We start from the raw sequence: 13,433 nt of genomic DNA, 5'->3' as shown, positions 1-13,433 counted from the left end.
AGGCCAAACTTTATGACCACTGCTAGAAAGAATGGCTCTAGAATAACAGTAGGTGCTTATTCTATTTCTACTCTCTGGAATTAACAAAATATATACTTATGGTGACAGAAGGTCACTACACTTGTGAAGAGCACAGCATTACATATAAACTTGTCGAATCACTATGTTGTACACCTGAAACTACCGTAACATTGTGTGTCAACTATACTTCAAGGAAAATTAATTAAAATAAAAACAAAATACATATAAACTTTCCTGCAGAACATAGACAAACGTATGCTTGTTACTAAATGGATGACTGGATTTAGTGAGCATGTATAAATTATACCACAAAAGAGATTTTGACTGTAGAAATCCACAAGTTTACAACTTAGTTCCTGACCAATTTTTCATAAAGACAGAATCTCACTGGTGAAAGACACACCACTCCTTCAGTGTCCTCGCTCATTGATTCATATGCTTGTGCAGACTGTCAATAAACCTGCTGCTTGCTGGAGGTAAGGAACGAGAGGAGTGTCTGTCTCTAAAGAGCTCACTGTGAAGGAGGCAGAGAGGTGGACAGACAACTCTGGTCTCCTTAGCCTGGGGCAGCAACAGAGTAGCTGCTGGAGACACGGTCAGAGGATGGAATGAAGGACACAGACAGTGCGACAGCAAAAGGGTGTGATGACTTCACTTGTGGAAGAGAGGGTAGAAACAGGAAGGGATCACAGAAAGGAATTCAGAAACAGGAGGCGGCTGGGTGGGGTGGGGATGAGGAATGAGGGCAGGGAGAAGTAATAAGGGAATTCCAGGGAGAAGCAACAGTGTGAAGTCCTGAAACAGACTGGAAACTTCTAAACCAGTGGCTAAATACGAGCCAGTTCATGATGCAGGGGATCAACAGGAAAAGAGAGGGAGGGGAGTCTAGACACACATGGGCAGGGTCCAGAGAACGGAGGGCCTCAGACATAAACCTGAAGGATTGGGATTTCAGAATACAGACATGTGGTCTCTCAACTTGTTGATTATGCACCCCAATCATTAAAAGAATTTTTAAGTATTCAACCTTAATATATGTATACTTATAAATTATATTCATGTGTTATTGTTCTACTGCATTTCAAAACATAAAGGATACATTTTTACAAGTTGAAATAAAAATAAATCTAAACAAAATTTCTAATGCAGTATGTTCACACTCTCAGTGGATTGTTTCCGGATTGGGAAATATGAGAGACTGCTTTTGTAGGCAACAAAGAAGCAATCTGATGCTTTCTGGAACACTGCAAGGTTGACAGTGTGGCGGGAGAAATGCAGGAGAGGCAGGGAGAGCAGACAGTAAACTGGGGTCTGAACATAAGCAAAGGCAGTGGGTCAAGGATGAGGAGGCAGATATGAATTTGTTTTTCCTTGAGATGAAAATGTTTCGGGACTGTGTGAGAAAGAATGGTCTAGAATAACACACAGGTTTCTGGCTTGAACCAGATGGATGGGATGGCAGAGTCATTTAATCAGAGCACTACGTGGGGAAAAAGAAAGAAGGGAGGGTGGGTATGTCTGTGGGAGAAGAAAGGAAGGTAGGGTGCAGTTGCGAGAGAAGGATAGAGGAGTCACAGAAAATAAATTCAATTCTGGAGACACTGACTGTGAAGTGCCCATAAGATGTCAGACACTCAGTTAAGACTGAGTGTCTTCACTCAGAGAGGCTTCATTGCTCAGGTGTTAGTTAAAGCTGTAGAAGGAGACAGGGGAAGGGTGATGCAGTGTGAGAAGAGGGTCAGCAGCAGATCTTCCAGATGAAGAGATAAAAAGGAAGACAGAGAAGAAAAGTCAGAGCTGTTAGGGCACGAAAGAAAGGGACATCACGGAAAAGAGGGCGAAAATGTGTTGTAAAAACAGGAAATAACGGAGGCTTCTGGTGTCTGTTCTGGCATATAAGGAGCCTGGGAGGCATTATTTCATCCTAACAACAAGTAAAATGCTCAACAAACTAAAAACTCTTCAAAACTCTTCTTATATCTAGCAGAGAACTGAGATCACAGAGCTGATTGCTACCCCCCACCCCCAAATACAAAGACAAGCAGGCAAATACAGAGAATCACAATTTACAGAACTCTCCAGTATGGACTAGCACTAAGGTAGGAAAACTTAAACTACAATTGACAATTTGGAGGCTCAGTGTGGCCAAATCTAAGAGTTAAAACCTCCAGGGAGGCCCAGTTTAAGGGGGGAGGGGGTCCCCACACTTTTATGAGTTTTACCTTCGGTAGCTCTACCAGGTTCTCACAGTAAAGATGGAGAAAAATTCTCCCAATGCTTCCAGCAGGGGGAAGGAAAAAACAGCCATTTTGAAATACACCAGAGCATTCTGTTATTCTTAACAAGGCTGCCCTCAAAAGAAACTATCTTACCAGAGCCTAACATACCTAGAAGAAAAGAAATATCTAACCCAATCCCTGTCTCATCAAAGCAGGGAAGGCGAACTGAAAAGCACTTGCAAAAGTCAGAGCTGAGGGGCACAGGCTCTGTAATAGACTGAGACCTAATCACAGGACTTTAGAATGCATCCCTCCCACCCTCCCCTCCCCAACAGGGGTTCTGTAAAATAACAGGAGAAAACAACTGAAAAACTGCACCTCTCAGATCTTATGTAACTAGAAGTCTCCAGAGAAACCCAAATACAACATCAGAGACATACATATATACATACATAAGAAAAGTTTAGCCTCCAACACCACAGCTACTGCAAAAGTAAACACAGCCTAACTAACTCCCAGCCAGTGAGTACTTCATGTCCAACTTTCACACCAATTTCAAGTTACAATAAAAGACAAGAACCACAGTCTGAAGAAACAGAACAAGCATCAAAACCAGATTCATGTATGTTAGAGATGTTGGAATAACCAGACTGAGAATTCAGAAACAACTATGATTAACATGCCAACAGTTCTAAAGAAATACACAAGATTCATGGGTAATGTAAACAGAGAGAGGGAAACTATAAAAAAGAATCAAAGGAAATGCTCATCAGTAGATTGGACATGACCAAGGAAACTATCAGTGAGCTTGAAGACATGTCAATAAAAACTTCCAAGAGGATGATGCAAAGAGAGAAAAGAATGAAAAAGACAGAAGAGAAGACCCAAAGAATTGTGGGATAATTACAAAAGATGTACATGTAATGGGAATTACGGAGAATAGAGAGAGAAAGGAACAGAAGAAATATTTGAAGTAATAATGGCTGAGAACTTTCCAAATGAAGGACAAACACCAAGCAGGGCAGAAAACACACTTGGGAGTATCATATTTCAGCTGCAGAAAATCAAAGACAAGGAAAAAAAATCTCCAAAGAAGATGGAGGGGGAAAAAATCACCTTACCTGCAGAGGAGCAAGAATAAGAATCATATCTGCATTCTCTTCAGAAACTATGCAATAGAGAAGAGTGTGGTGGGAAATACTTAAAGCACTGAAATAAAAAACCCACAAACCTAGAATTCTGTTTCCAGCAAAATTACCCTTCAATGGTGGAGAAATAGACTTTCTTGGACAAAAATTGAGGGAATTTCTCACTGGTAGACCTGACCTGCAAGAAATGCTAAAAACAGGGGTGCCTGGGTGGCTCCATCATTAAGCGTCTGCCTTTCCAGGGTCCTGGGAATAAGCCCCACATTGGGCACCCTGCTCGGCAGGAAGCCTGCTTCTCTCTCTCCCATTCCCCCTGCTTGTGTTCCCTCTCTCACTCTCTCTCTCTCTCTCTCTCTCTGTCAAATAAATAAATAAAATCTTTAAAAAAAAGAAATGCTAAAAACAGTTCTTCAAGAAGAAGGAAAATGATGGATGTCAGAAACCTGGATCTATGTAAAGAAAGCAAGAGTGCTAGAGAAGGAATAAATGGAAGATATAAAAGCAAATCTTTTTATTTCGTATTTTTAAAAGATGTAATGCATAACAGCTTCTTCAGAATAATAACAGTGACAATGTGAGGCGATTATAGCTTATAGATAAGTGAAATGCAGGACAGCAATGTTATGAGGGACTGAAAAGAAGCACATGCACAAACCATGAAGCAATGCAGTATTATTTGAGGTGGACTTAGAGTATAAATGTCAGGGTAAATACTTAAAAATTGGAAAAAAGGGAGGAGGAAAAACTGAAATCATATAAAACACTCAAAACCATAAGGCAGAAAAAGAAAGGTAAAAGACAATTAAAGAAACGGGAGGAAGAGCAAAGAAGAGAAATATGTATTATTCATACATGGTGATATGGCAGATATTAACCTAATTATATAACTAATCACTTTAAACATCACTGGTCTAGATATAACAATTAAAATACCAGAGAATGTCAGCAAAGTTGAGAAAAACAAGACCCAATTATGTGTTGTCTAGGAGAAACTAATTTTAATTGTAAAAATACAGACAGATTAAAAGTAAAGGGATGGAGAAGGATATATCATGCCAACACTAAGCAACAGAAAGTTGGAGTAGCTACATTAATTTCAATCAGAGCAGACTTCAGAGAAAAGAAAGTAATCAGGGATGAAGATGGGCATTACATAGTGATAAAGGGGTCAATTCTCCAAGAAGACATAACAATCCTTACTGTCCATAAAACCCTTAATGATTTTAACAGGACATCAAATACATGAGGCAAAAACTGACAGAAATACAAGGAGAAACAGATGAATCCAGTATTATAGTTGGAGACTTCACCACCCACCTGTCAGAAATGTAGATCCAAGAGGCAGAAAATCAGTAAGGACATGTTGAACTGAACAGCACCATCAATTAACTGAATATAACAGACATCTAGGCAAAGTTTATCCAACAACAGTGGCATACACATTCTTCTGAACATCACAAGGAATCTTACTCAAGAGAGACCACATTGTGGGAAATAAAATACATCTTAACAATTTAAAAGAACAGACATCATACAATGAATGCTCTCAGACCACAATTGGATTAATCTAGAAATCAATAACAGAAAGATAGTTGGAAAATCCCAAAATATTTAGAGATTAAACAATACATTCCTCATTAACACATGGGTAAAAGAAAACTCAAGGAAAATTTTTAAATATTTTGGTCAAAATAAAAATGAAAATACAACTTATATAAATCTGTGGGATGCAATGAAAGCAATGCTTACAAGAATATTCAAAGCAATTAATGCATATATTAGAAAAGAAGAAAGAACTAAAGTCAATAATTTAAGCTTATACCTTAGGAAACCTGACAAAGAAGAACAAATTAAATCCAAAGTAATGAGAAGAAAAACATTTTTTTAAATTAGAGCAGCAGCCAATAAAATTGAATAGAAAAAAAATAATAAAACCAAAAGCCGATTCCTTGAGAATATCAGTATAATTTTAAACCTCTATCCAGGTTAACTAAGAGGAAGAGAGAGAGAGAAGACAAATTACTAATATCAGAAATAAGAGAGAGGATATACCATTATTGATAAAATGGGCATCAAAGAAAGATAAAGGAATACTATGACAACTTGATGCTCACAAATTTGATAACCTATATGAAATGGGTCAATTCCTGGAAAGACACAATCTACAAAAACTCATGCAAGAAGAAATAGATAATCTAAGTTGGCCTATATCTACTGAAGAAGTTGAATCAATAATTTATAACCTTCCAAAACAGAAAACACCAGGCCCAGATGGATTCACTGGTGAATTCTACCCAACTTAAGGAACAAATTATACCAATTCTTTACAATCTTTTCCAGAAAATAGAAGCAAAAGCTTCCTAATTCATTCTATGAGGCCAGCATTACCAAAAACCAAATACACAGCAAGAGAGGAAAACTACAGACAAATATCTCTCATGAACATAGATGCAAAAATATTTTTTCAAGAAAATATTAGCAAATCAAATTGTTTTATACACAATTATAATTATAAGCAATTATACACCATGACCAACTGAAATTTATTCCATATATGCAAAGCAGGTTCAATTTTTGAAAATCAATTAATGTATTTCTACCACACTGACAGACTAAAAAGGAAAAATCGTATGATCATATTAATAGATTCAGAAAAAACATCTGAAAAAATCCAACACACATTCAGATAAAAATTCTCAGCAAACAAGGAATAGAGGGGAACTTCCTCACTTGATAAGAATACCTAAGGAAAACTTGCACTACACATACTTAGTGGTGAGAAAACTAGATGCTTTCCTGAGAAGATCAGGGACAAGGCAAGGATGTCTCTTCTCACTACTCCTATTCAATAGCATGCTGGAGGATCTAGCTAATGCAATAAGACAAGAAAAGGAAATAAAAGTTTTAGAGATAAAGAAAGAAAGAAAACTGCTTTTGTTCACAAATGACATCATTATCTAGGTAAAACTTCCCAAAGAACTAACAAACTCCTGGAACTAATAAGCAATTATAACACAGTTGCAAGATACAAATTTAATATACAAAAATCAATTCCTTTCTTATATACCAACAATAAACACTGACATTTGGAATTATAAATACAATATCATTTATATTGACACCAGTAAAAAAAAAAACTAACCTGAAATATTTAGGTATAAATCTTTTAAAAACATGTTTGACAATTAGAACATCCATTCATAATGTAAAAACTCTCAACAAAGTAAGACTTAGAGAAAGCATACCTCAACATAATAAAGGGTATATATGAAAAACCCACAGCTAACATTATCCTCAAGGGTGAAAGACTGAGAGCTTTTCCTCTAAGATTAGGAATAAGACAAAGGTGCCCATTCTCATTACTATTCAACATTGTACTGAAGTCCTAGCCATAGCAATCAGATAAGAATAAGAAATGAAAAGCATCCAAATTGGTAAGGAAGAAGTAAAACTTTCACTATTTGCAGATGATACTATATATAGAAAACCCTAAAGACTCCACCAAAAAGACTGCTAGAATTGATAAATGAATTCAGTAAAGTCGCAGGATACAAAACTAATATACATAAATCTGTTGCATTTCTATACACTAATAATAAAGTAGCAGAAAGAGAAAGTAATAAAATAATTCCATTTACAATTGTACCAAAAACAAGGTACCTAGGAATAAACTTAACTAAGAAGGTGAAAGATCTGTACTACAAAAACTATAAAACATTGATGAAAGAAATTGAAGATGACACAAACAAATGGAAAGGTATTCCATGCTCATGGATTGAGAGAACAAATACGGTTAAAATGTCCATACTACCCAAAACAATCTGCAGATTTAATGTAATCCCTATCAAAATACCAACAGCATTTTTCACAAAGCTAGAAAAAATAATCCTAAAATTTGTATGTAACCACAAAAGATCCAAAATAGCCAAAGCAATCTTGAGAAAGAAAAACAAAGCTGGAAGTATCCAGATTTCAAGATATACTACAAAGCTAAAGTAATCAAAAAAGTATGGTACTGGCATGAAAATAGACAAATAGATCACCAGAATAGTCCAGAAATAAACCCCAATTTTTATGGTCAATCTATGACAAAGGAGGCAAGAATATACAATGGGGAAAAAATAGTCTCTTCAACAAATAGTGCTGAAAAATTGGAAAGCTACAGAGAAATTGGAAAGCAAAAGAATGAAACTGAACCACTTTCTTACCCAAAAATAAACTCAAAATGGATTAAAGACCTAAATGTGAAACATAGGCATAAAATTCCTAGAAGAAAACACAGGCGGTGATTTCCTTGACACTGGCTGTAGAAACACTTTTCTAGATATGTTTCCTCTGGCAAGGGAAACAAAAACAAAATTAAACTATTGGGACTACACCAAAATAAAAAGATTTTGCACAGCAAAGGAAACCACCAATAAAACAAAAATGCAACCTACTGTATTGAGAAGACATTCACAAATGATATATCTGATAAGGAAATTAATACCCAAAATATATAAAGAATTTATACAACACCAAAAAAAACCCCCCAAATAATCCAATTAAAAAGTGAGCAGAGGACCTCAATAGACATTTTCCAAACAAAACATACAATTGACCAAGAGATACATAAAAAGATACCTAATATCACTCATCATCAGGGAAATGCAGATCAAAAGGACAATGAGACATCCCGTTACACCAATGAGAATGACTAAAATAAAAAACACAAGAAATAACAAGTGTTGATGAGGATGTAGAGGAAAAGGAACCCTTGTGTACTGGTGGTGGAAATGTAAATTGGTGCAGCCATTGTGGAAAACAGTATGGAGGTTCTTCAAAAAATTAAAAATAGAATTACCATTTGATCCAGTAATGCCACTACCGGGTATTTACCCAAAGAAAATGAAAACACTAATTCAAAAATATATATGCTCCATGTTTATTGCATCACTGTTTACCTTAGCCAAGATACGGAAGCAACCCAAGTATCCATCCATCCACAGATAAATATATATGTATGTATATATGTGTGTGTGTATATACATATATATATATATATGTAGTGTGTGTGTGTGTGTGTGTGTGTGTGTGTGTGTGTGTGTGTGTAATGGAATACTACTCAGCCATAAAAAAGCATAAAATCTTGCCATTTGCAACAATATGGATGGACCTAAAGGGTTTATATAATGCTAAGTGAAACAAGTCAGAAAAAGACAAATACTACATGATTTCACTCATATATGGAATTTAAAAAACAAAACATACAAACAAAAAAGAGGCAGACAAAAAAAGACTTATTTTTTCTTCAAATTTTTATTTAAATTTTATTCAACACACAGTACAATATTGGTTTCAGAAGTAGAATTCAATGACTCATCACTTACTTACAACATTCAGTGCTCATCATATCAAGTGCCCTTCTTAATACCCATCACCCACCTAGCCCATCCCCCACCCACCTCCCTCTATCAACCTTCAGTCTGTTCTCTATCTTTAAGAGTTTCTAATGATTTGTTTCCCTCTCTCTTTTTCCCCCTCCCATATATTCATCTGTTTCTTGAATTGCACATAAGAGTGAGATCATATGGTATTTGTCTTTCTCAGTCTAACTTATTTCACTTAGCATAATACCCTCTAGTTCCATCTACATCGTTGCAATTGGCAAGATTTCATTCTTTTGATGGCTGAGTAACATTCCATTGTGTATATATACCACATCTTCTTTATCCATTCATCAGTTGATGGACATTTGGGCTCTTTGCATAGTTTGGCTATTGTTGAAAAAATAACTTTTAAATGCAGAGAATGAAATGGGTGTAATAGATAAAGAGGATTAAGAATACACTTATCATGATGAGGCACTGAGAAATGTACAGAACTGCTGAATCATTATATTGTACACCTGAAACTAATATAACACTGTATGTTAATCATACTTGAATAAAAAATAAAATTTTAAAAATGAACAAGATCTATATGAGGAAAACTACAGAACTCTGATGAAAGAAAGCAAAGATCTAAATAAGTGAAGAGCTATTCCAAGACCATGAATAGGAAAACTCACTGTTGCTAAGATGTCAACTTTTCCCAGTGTGATCTATAGATTCATTGCAATTGCAGTCAAAATCCCAGCAAAGTATTTTGTGGATTTCGACAAACTGATCCTAAAGTTTATATGAGAGACAAAAGACCCAGAAGAGCAAACACAATATTTAAGAGGAAGAAAAAATCGGACTGACACTAACCAACTTCAAGGCTTATTATAAGGCTCTAGTTATCCAAACAGTGTGGAATTAACAAAAGAATATACAAATAGATCAATGGAACAGAAATAGACCCAAACACATACAGTCACCTAATCTTTGACAAAGGAACAAAGACAGTAAAATGGAGAAAGGGTAGTCTTCAACAAATGGTGCTGGAACAACTGGACATCTACATGCAAAAAGTAAATCTAGACACAGTCCTTATGCCTTTCAGAAAAGATTGACACAAAATGCATCACAGACCTAAACGTAAAACACAAAACTATAAAACACCTGGAAGATAATACAGGAGAAAAATCTAAGTGACCTTGGGTTTGACAATGTCTTTGTAGAGATAGCACCAAAAGCACAATCCATGAACGAAGAAATTGATCAACTGGACTCCATTAAAATTAAAAACTTCTGCTCTGCAAAAGACACTGTTAAGAGGGTGAAAAGACAAGCTGTAGACTAGAAGAAAATTTTTGCAAAACACATATCTGATAAAAACTGGTATCTGAAACATACAGAACACTCTTAAAACTCAATAGCAAGACAAGAAACAACTTGATAAAAAGTAAAGGTCTGCCTAAACACCTCACCAAAGAAGTCTTACAGATGGCAAATAAGAATATGAAAAGATGATCCACACATCCATGTCAGCAGGGAAATGCAAATTAAAACAACAATGAGATGCCACAACACACCTAGCAAAATTGCCGAAATCCAAAACGCTGACAACACCAAATGCTGGCAAGGATGTAGAGCGACAGAAATGCGCATTCATTGCTGGTGGGAATGCAAAATGACACAGCCACTTTAAAAGATAGTTTGGCAGTTTCTAACAAAACTAAACATATTTCTATCATATGATCCAGCAATCACACTCGTTGGTATTTACTCAAATGTGCTGAAAACATGTCCATACAAAAACCTGCACATAAATATTCCCAACAGCTTTATTCATAATTGCCAAAACCTGGGAGCAACCAAAAGGTCCTTCAATAGGTGAGTGGATAAATAAACAATGAATAAGTGAATGAATAAAAAAATAAATTTTTAAATTCTACAAAATGGAATAACAGCACTTAAAAGAAATGAGCAACCAAAATATGAGAAGACATAGAGAAACCCTAAATGCATTTTGCTAAGTGAAAGAAGCCAATCTGAAAAGGCTACAGACCATATGATTCCTACTACATGACATTATGGAAAAGGCAGACAGTAAAGGATCAGTGGTTGCCAAGGACTGGGGGCGGGAGGAGGCAGTAGGGATGAGTAGGTGGAACACAGGGGATTTTTTACAGCAGTGAAATGATGCTATATGACACTGTCATGGTAGATCCCTGCCATTACACATTTGTCAAAACTCATAGACGGAACAACAGAGAGGAAGCCCTAATGCAAACTATGGACTTGAGTTAAAATATTATCTTACTGATTATAGCAAATGTACCACACTAATAAAAGATGTTAATAACAGAGAAAACTGTGAGAGGATAAAGGGGATTTATAGGAACTCTCTATACTTTGCACGCAATTTTTCTATAAACCTAAAACTTCCCTGAAAAGTTTATTAATTAAAAAAAAGAAAACAGGGCGCCTGGGTGGCTCAGTTGGTTGAGCGACTGCCTTCGGCTCAGGTCATGATCCTGGAGTCCCAGGATTGAATCCCGCATCAGGCTCCCTGCTCAGCAGGGAGTCTGCTTCTCCCTCTGACCTTCCCCCCTCTCATGTACTCTCTCTCTCAAATAAATAAATAAAATCTTTTAAAAAAAAAAGATGTTTAAAACAAAACAAAACAAAACCAGTGCCACTGTTAAGAAACCATACTTGAGAGAGGCCTGATTTTTTAAAGGGACCAGAGCTACGATAAGTCTAGGCTTAATTTTGTTCCACTAATGAAGCGGTACCTTTCTGAGGATTCTACTGACTATTCCACAAATTATCAAGTTGTTTTTCTTTGGCCGATGGGAACATGAACAACCCATGGCCTTGTGTTAGCTGCAGTGATGGTTCCCTGGCTCCTTTCAGAGGGTTCTTCCCTTGCTGTCGGTGCAGCACTCCCCTCTCTGGACTGCAGGTCCTTGGCACCCTGGCTCCCCAGTCTAATGGCTCTGCCCAGGGAGACCACCGTGGTCCACTCGCAGGCCCCACTGCTTGGCTATAATTGGGAAGTTCCTCCAAGAAGTGAGCTGGGGCCATTGGAAGGTCACTCGTTTGTTTTCCCTCTTGCAGGGATCATGGGCTTACACTGACAGCTTTACAACATCTGAACACCACTGTCTCATATGTTGGATGAGAGTGATTTTAGTTGTGCATGCAGGAGGTAAATTTGGTTCCTGTTATTCAAATTTGGTCAGAACTCTCTTTGTATTTGAATTTTAGGACAGTGAATATTCAAAAGCGAATAAGCATACACATTCTTAGGAGGTGAAAAAGGGAAGTAATCAGGAATGTCAAGGTTACTACTAAACCTGTCCAGTGGAGTCACCCCACAGCCATCCCAGGCAGGTCCATGGGAAACCAGAACATAGAAGTAAGATCATCCAAGGAAAAGAAGTGACCCTAGGAGTCCAGAGGAACTGGCTGGGTCTGGGAAAAGAGATCAACTGGAGGAACCGGGCTCCAGAAAGTGCTTCTAGGCAGCACGGGCAAACCAGAAGATCACTAGACGCCAAAGCAAAGGGGAGAGGGCAGCAGCACCACCATACACTCCCAGAGAAGCAGCTTCCTGCTCTGCCCAGTTTGCCTGTATGAGCCCCCCCTGGATGGGACTTTGGATAGAACATATGTGCCTTTTTCTAGAATGTGGGCTAATATTACTATGTGTGATAAAGAGTATTTTTAAAATTCATGGAATGGGGAAAAGAGTTTCTGTATCTAGAAAGATGAAAGAGTACTGATTAAGAGCACCAGGTTGGAACTAGTAGGCCTGAGTCTGAAACATGACTCTACGCCACTTGCTGCATGATCCTAAGCAAATTATTTCCTTTACCATGTTTCAGTTTGGTCATCTGTGAAAACTGGGATATAACCATACCTACTTCATGTGGTTGTTTCAAGGTTTCAGATGACGTAATACATATAGAATTCTTAGAAAAGTGCACAGAGCAAGTTCTCAATGAGTACTAGTTAAGCTGATGAGAAGGAGGGAGAAAAGAGGCAAAGGAGGAGGAGCTCGATGACACCTATTTGCACATTGTTCTCCTGATTACAGAACCCCTCTTCTGTGCGGGAAACACTTCCAGGTGCTGCAGCAGCAGTGACCACTTATAGACCCTACAGTTGTAGCCACATGCACAGGACGTTGGCCTGGCCAATCTAAGTACTCCTATACCCTTGGTTGCAAAAGTTTCTAAACTTTACCCCTAGATTTCTGTTACATGAGTCAACCAATTCTCTCTTCTGCATAAGTTAGTTTAAACTGGGTTTCCTTCAGTGATAACTGAAATGGTCCTAATATAGTAGTCACCATTTGAATTTAATGGTCTTTAAAAAGATCCTTTTTTAGGCTACACAGCACAAATTTTCACATTAGATTGAGCATCATAAAGACCATGGGTAACTGGAGGATACCTTTTTTTTTGAGGGTTAGCACTTGTCTCATCGACACTCAAAATATACTTGTCTGGCTGAATTAAAAAAATATGAAAACAGAACTTAGTTTTGTGAAAAATAATATCTTACTTATCTGTTTTGATACTGAATCAAGCTGGACTGACCTTAAAGAAAAAAATCAAAAGGTCAGGTTTAAACCATAGACAGAACATGAATAGAAATAAAAATTAACCACACAGCACTCAAAGCTAGAA

General features: G+C 37.1%; 1 protein-coding gene across 1 annotated transcript in view; it reads right to left on the bottom strand.

The window, feature by feature from the left end:
- LOC113919171 (mitochondrial intermediate peptidase) overlaps positions 1–13,433 on the bottom strand; it is a 175,415-nt gene that overhangs the window by 114,614 nt on the left and 47,368 nt on the right. The gene's annotated exons all lie outside the window — the stretch shown is intronic.

Source organism: Zalophus californianus, chromosome 3 (assembly GCF_009762305.2).
Source record: "Zalophus californianus isolate mZalCal1 chromosome 3, mZalCal1.pri.v2, whole genome shotgun sequence".
Lineage (NCBI taxonomy): Eukaryota > Metazoa > Chordata > Mammalia > Carnivora > Otariidae > Zalophus > Zalophus californianus.
The sequence above is the reverse complement of the archived record's forward strand: the minus strand, read 5'-3'. Positions and strand labels throughout refer to the sequence as shown.